This window comes from Bemisia tabaci, chromosome 10 (genome assembly GCF_918797505.1).
Source record: "Bemisia tabaci chromosome 10, PGI_BMITA_v3".
Classification (NCBI taxonomy): Eukaryota; Metazoa; Arthropoda; class Insecta; order Hemiptera; family Aleyrodidae; genus Bemisia; species Bemisia tabaci.
The window spans coordinates 19,742,711-19,749,606 of record NC_092802.1 but is presented as its reverse complement, the minus strand read 5'-3'; positions in this window follow the sequence as shown (position 1 = coordinate 19,749,606).

Here is a 6,896-nt window from a genome sequence, read left to right as displayed (position 1 = left end):
AATAATTGAGGGTGATCTACTGTCATTTTTTATTTTTTTTTAAAGTAGTGTGAAACTATCTTAGCATAGGTTTAAATTTACTATTAATCACGACCTTCGCTGCAATATTTTAATAAAATAGCTTATAATGCTCACGAATTTTGTAATATCTATATTTAAGTTCTACGAGGGGACTTCGTAAAGTAAGTATATATCTTTATTTTCTCCGGAACGAATGAAGATAAATTAAAACGGTAAAAAGTGTTTTAACCGTCATACTCTCAGCTTTTCAAAAAGCTTTCGTTTTTTAAATTTGGTCCACCCGTTCGCGAGTGACGTCATTTTTCCCGCGCCCATCTCTCGTCACCGCGTGTCCAAAATATTCGAGCGCGGCGGAGCTCCTCAGACGAGTACATGTTTTGGCTCCGGGATTTTGGGTCGCTCAAGGAATATTGCTGATCGATTTCTTAGGAAGAGGAAAAACAATCGATGCCGCAAAATATTGTGAAGTTTTGAAAAAACTTAATTCAGCGATCAAGCGAAAACGGCTCGATCTTTTGTCTCGTCAAGTTTTGTTCCTTCAAGACAACGCTAGGCCTCATGTGGCTCATGTGACGAGAGACTTGTTCGCCTCATTCAAATGGGACCTTTTTCCTCATCCATCGTACTCACCGAATCTTGCGCTCCATGCGATTTTCATCTTTTTCGTGCGTTAAAGAAGAGCTTGGGTAGCCGAAAGTTCTCCACCGACGCAGAGTTGCAAGAAGCTGTAAAAAAAATGGTTCCAACGACAGGATGTGCGCAATTTTTTGAAGATTGAATCCACAAACTGCTAACATATAATCAGAAATGTGTTCAACTGGGTGGAGACCATGTCGAAAAGCAAGGTAAGACAATTCAAAGCCTGAAAGTTTCACATATTTATCCAATTAATGGTGTTACAACCTTTTTTAAAGTGAAAACGTGCGTACTCACTAGTCTGAGGAACTCCGCCGCGTTCGAATATTTTGGACACGCGGTGACGAGAGATGGGCGCGGGAAAAATGACGTCACTCGCGAACGGGTGGACCAAATTTAAAAAACGAAAGCTTTTTGAAAAGCTGAAAGTATGACGGTTAAAACAGTTTTTACCGTTTTAATTTATCTTCATTAGTTCTGGAGAAAATAAAGATATATACTTACTTTACGAACGCCCCTCGTATATTCAGAAGAGGACAGTCAGTAAGAAGGTTTGTCGCTAGCTATGGCAACACTGGAACAGCCCATACTCTCGTTCACGTCCAATAGAGCGAAGAGCTTCGAAAACTTGCTGTTTCCTAAACTCTAACTGAGCAACCTCTATAAAACAGCAAAACATCTAATTCGATTTTAAAGTTTTTAGAGAAAGCCAGTGACTTTGAGGTGTAGTCGCACAATCCCACCGTTTTTTAAATCCTCATATTAACAAGATTAAACTGAATTTAAGTCGCTAAAGTTAACTGGTTAACGGCACTAGAAAGTCAAGTATTGTTTTTTGCGCACCGGTTATTTGAAGGCGCAGTTTCTGTCTCCCAACTCAACTTTACTACACGATGGTGTCAATAATCAGAAAATCACCCTTTGCAATGCATATCGTTCATTCGTCGGATGGCTGGGTAGTATTAACCGAATTCAGCCAAATTATATCAAACGCTGCCTTCTTTTTCACAAGTCTTAATTTTAAGAGAAAACCAATAGACATTCTGTCTTGAATTTTGTGAGGATATTTTTCATGCTGTAAGAAAATTTTACCGTAAGTTTCAAAACGGCATTTTTTTCTCTTGGAAAAAAAACAAGAGATGAGGGAAAATCAGGCTGCGGAAAACACAGTTAAGCCGATTCTGGTTGAATACGTCACGTAAATTCTCGTAGTTTTCCCATAAATGCGTGCTTTTTTGCCTCTCTTTTGAGCTCGGAAAGCAAATTCCGAAACCGTGGTTGAGGAAGGGGTGCATTAAGGGGTTGAACTTGCCTCAACTGGTCTTTAGGGGAAAAAAGGGGCTTAAACCCAGTCTGACGTACCTTCTACTTTAAAACACTAGCATACTATATCGCCTGAAGCGCGAATCACTTCGGGGAACTTTTGTCATGCAAAATTAGAGGACCAGGCCAGCCTCACGAAATAGGTCTGATGCAAGCAAGAGATAGAGCCAACTGAAAACACTGTTCAGGGGAAAATTTGCTCAAAAATCACGTCGGGCTCATCAAAAAAGTTTGACATTTACTCCTTAGCACGCAATCTGCGTAGTTTTTAATCCGCTGTTTCAGATTTACCGGTATGCGGGCAATTTTTCTTGGTGGCCGGCAGTCAGATTTGCTCAAAGAGTGATCTCACCTAATAGGGATGCACCCCTGCTGACGAAGGCAAAGGGGGGTGAGGCCCTAAAGAAGAAAGTCAAGAGATCAGATCTTATGGACTTATGGGTTAATAAAATACTACACCTGAAGTATGTACACGGTGGAATTATTATTAAAAAAACTTTAAATCGGTTTTATTTACAACTAGTCGTGATTAGCTCGCTTTGCGAGCTGACACGTCTAGCCGGGGAGTGCCCCTGGACCCCAGTTCTGCGCTTCGCGACGAACTTGCGACTCGCTCCGCGAGCCGCCACCGCCCCGCGCAGTTTTTAACATTGATGAGGAGACAACATCTATGTCTTAATCTTCTTTTTCACCAAGTTTTACAGAAATTGATGTTCTAGGAGTCCGGACCGCGTTTTCGTGCGGGGCCGCCATCTTGGATTAGGAAATGTTGAAAATCTGACCAAAAATGCGAGTTTTCCGTCGAAATACACCTCCTAATACCGAATTTCACAGAAATCGATAGATCGGAAGCCGAGATAACAACTTAGACCACGATCGCCATTTTTGATTTTTGAATTTTGAAAATCGGACCTAAAATTCTAATTTCCCGTCGAAATACACCTTTTGATACCGAGTTTCACAAAAATCGATCGATATCAGGAAGCGATGTAGCATTTTAGACCACAGCCGCCATCTTGAATTTTTTAATTTTGAAAATCTGACCAAACATTCTAGTTTCCCGTCGAAAAGTACCCTAGATCTCCGAGTTTCACAAAAATCGATCAAACAGGAGCCGACTTAGCATTTTAGGCCACGGCCGCCATCTTGGATTTTGAGATTTTGAAAATCCGACCGAAAATTCGAGATCCCCGTCGAAAAGTACCTCCTAATACCGAATTTCACAAAAATCGATCGATATCAGGAAGCGATATAGCATTTTAGGCCACGGCCGCCATCTTGGATTTTGAAATTTTGAAAATCTAACCAAAAATTCGAGTTCCCCGTCGAAAAGTACCCTAGATCTCCGAGTTTCACAAAAATCGATCAAACAGGAGCCGACTTAGCATTTTAGGCCACGGCCGCCATCTTGGATTTTGAGATGTTGAAAATCCGACTAAAAATTCGAGATCCCCGTCGAAAAGTACCCCCGGATACCGAGTTTCACGAAAATCGATCGAACAGGAGCCGACTTAGCATTTTAGGCCACGGCCGCCATCTTGGATTTTGAAATTTTGAAAATCTGACCAAAAATTCGAGTTTCCCGTCGAAAAGTACCCCCGGATACCGAGTTTCACGAAAATCGATCGAACAGGAGCCGACTTAGCATTTTAGGCCACCGCCGCCATCTTGGATTTTGAAATTTTGAAAATCTGACCAAAAATTCGAGTTTCCCGTCGAAAAGTACCCCCGGATGCCGAGTTTCACGAAAATCGATCGAACAGGAGCCGACTTAGCATTTTAGGATACGGCCGCCATCTTGGATTTTGAGATTTTGAAAATCCGACCAAAAATTCGAGATCCCCGTTGAAAAATACCCCCGCTTACCAATTTCCACAAAAATCCGTAGAAAAATACCGCCTAAAACCTTATATTTCGTCTATACGGCAGTGACGTCACGCAACAGGATTGAACCTGTTCGGCGCGATGCGCGTAAACAACCGCGTATCTCCAATGTAATACTATATGGAGAAACAACTTTTCGCTCTTGCGGGCGTCCTAAGCAGCGGATTTGAATGGGAATAATTTTAATCAACTCCTCATTACAATAGCTAAGCGTGTACCAATTTTAAAGGAAATCGCTTCGGCCAATTTTTATCTAGGGGGGGCAGAGTGAGTGGGAACAGCAGCTTTATATAGAGTAATAATAATGTTTTGACGTACGGTGAATGCTAAAGAATGTAGAATCCCATCTGTTTCTCATGGGCAGTTGAAGGTCGGAATTGCTCGAAACACCGGAAATAATCGGATCAATCAAGAGAAGACTCATAGAAAAACTTTCGTATCATTGGGACGCATACCTTCCTTAGCATAGTTTAACATAGGGGAAAGGTATTAAATTTCTGAAATATGCCTCACTTTTCCTACAGAGAATGTAAGCGTTACACAAAATGAATTCAACCAGCTTTAAATTTCGAAGTACTATATTTTCATGGTAATTTACATCCCACCAATCGCAAGACAAATCACAGTGCTGACGTCTGTTAAATAAATCAAAAGTATTGTAGAAGAAGGCGACATTCAGCTTCACCGTACTTTATACATATGTCCCTGAACTATGACATTAAGATTGAATTCAGGAGAACCACAATATTTGCTGTATAATCCTCGCTTGCCCTATTCAAGTTTTTTCGACCTGCATGAGCGCTCGTGTTTCAAATTGAGAAATGGATTTTTCCCATTGCGAAATAGAACGAACCATTCGGAGCGGTCGATGATGAAAATTTCACTTTCATTCGGTCGTATTACACATTTTGAGGGGTGCTTCTTGCAGGAAACACGACGAGAAAATCAATGCATCTACTACATATATTACACGCCCTTGTTTTATATTAAGGATGATGTAACCTCATAAAGTTTCCAGATAATTTATATTTCTTACAATTTAATTTTTTAAATTAAATTCCCTGTACAGATAGGTGCTTTCATGGACGGGAGAAAAAAGTGTTACCTCATGGCGAAATTTGGTTTCGTCGAGGTTTTTTTCTAAATCTTCAAATATCAGGTTTTTTGAGCTAATTTGAAAATAAAAACATCATGCAGTCGTTTTTTCGAATTTTATTTCTTTCTTGTTTTTTTCATTGAAATTTTACACATATACTCTTCACACATTAAATACAAAGCGATTTTATTGAAAGACATATTCACAGCGCATTTAACCTCTTTACACTTGCAAAACTATCTTTATTATTATTGTTGCCTGATTGATTTCATCATTCTATTCTCTTTTTTTTCTTAGTTATCACGATTATTAGTTTTTTCTCTCTTATCATGTTCTTTCTTGAGTTGTAAATATACCAATAAACGAAGTTAGGAATTAAAAATAATACTGACGTAGTAAAGTTTTTACCGGAATGTTGCAGGGTGCTTTCCGCCTGGCTTAATAAAACAAAAAATACAAAAATACAACCTAATATAATACAACAACTTAATACGAAACATTGCTTTTTGATCAGGATAAATATTTACAGCGTAAAATTGTAAATATAACGACCGTGTAGGTGGGCAATCACATAACTCGGTTTGCTACGTCGCAGACTTTCTGTCATGCTTTTTTTTAAGATGGAAAACTACTCAACGGCAATTATTTAAAACTGTCGTGATTTTTCTTCTCTGTGCGAATAAAATTCTGCAAAAACTTAAAGGAATGATGTCAATTTGTTCTCCTGTAAAAAAATAACATAGAGGCACAGATTTTTAGACACTGAAACGAGATATGTGATTGCGAACTCATGCCGTCGATAAATAAAATTTGCAGAATTAGACATTAGTAAGGCCGATACCGACAAGAAATCTTGTACCGGAATGGTGAATGATTTCATGTTTGTACGATGAAAAGTGTACTCCTTCTAACTGAACTTAATCCATTCGCCTATAATTTAGATCAAACAACGTTTTCTTAGGGCGCTCAAAATTCCTAGTGTTCAACGACAGTTTGGGTCCGATAGATACTAATGGGTCACTTATGCTGGTCGTATTGATGACTATCCGTGGTTTAAGATTTTTTGATTTACTTCTAAATGTCGATAAAGTAATAAGTTTTAAATTGAAGATTTTCTTAATTATTTTATCGACATTTGTCGAACCTCATTCGTTCAACAATCGGAATTCATACGATGTATTGGCAGTCAATCTATTGGTCATTTCATTTTATCTTTTTCAGTTCTAGGTCAAAACTTTCTCCCTTATCCTATATTCCGGCCTTTCTTGGATAGAATTTTTTTATATCTCATTAAGAATTTTATAGTGACCGAGTGTTGAAAGTAATCGAACAAAAGTTCACTTACAAAAGCAAGAAAACTCATAAATAACTCAACGATAAGACCAATGAATCCGGCTTGTAAATCATTTAAATTGAACGCGCGTGGCTCCGAACTATTTTCAGCGTAAGGCACGTCCAGCTCCAGTTCGCCCTCTGATGTTACAGATGTTTTCAGTATCCCTCTGGCATGTCCAGTTTCGAAGTACTGGGCCATCATGTGATTCACTTTATCGAAGAGGAAGGAATCTTTCGAAAATGAAAATAGCAACGGATATGTCATTAGGCATTCACTCATTAAATGATACTCATACCATTGATAATTTAAGCAAACTATATGTCCTACGCGAATATTTTTATGTGGTCTTGAAGAGAAAGGTACACTCACCAAAATGGCATCTGTCTCTGCTGTCGAACGCATATTTTTATGGGCCTCCTCAATCTCAATTCCGATATTTTTGTGAGTGAGCAGAAATGCAGGTAATGGGTCATGTAAAAGATCACTTTTGTTCCAAGTCTGTGCAAACAGGCTAGTAAATATCTGGCTGCTCATCTCTCTTTCGTAATAATACAAGTTGTCTGCAAGTTTTGCTTGCAGTTCCATGGACTGGTTCAAGTA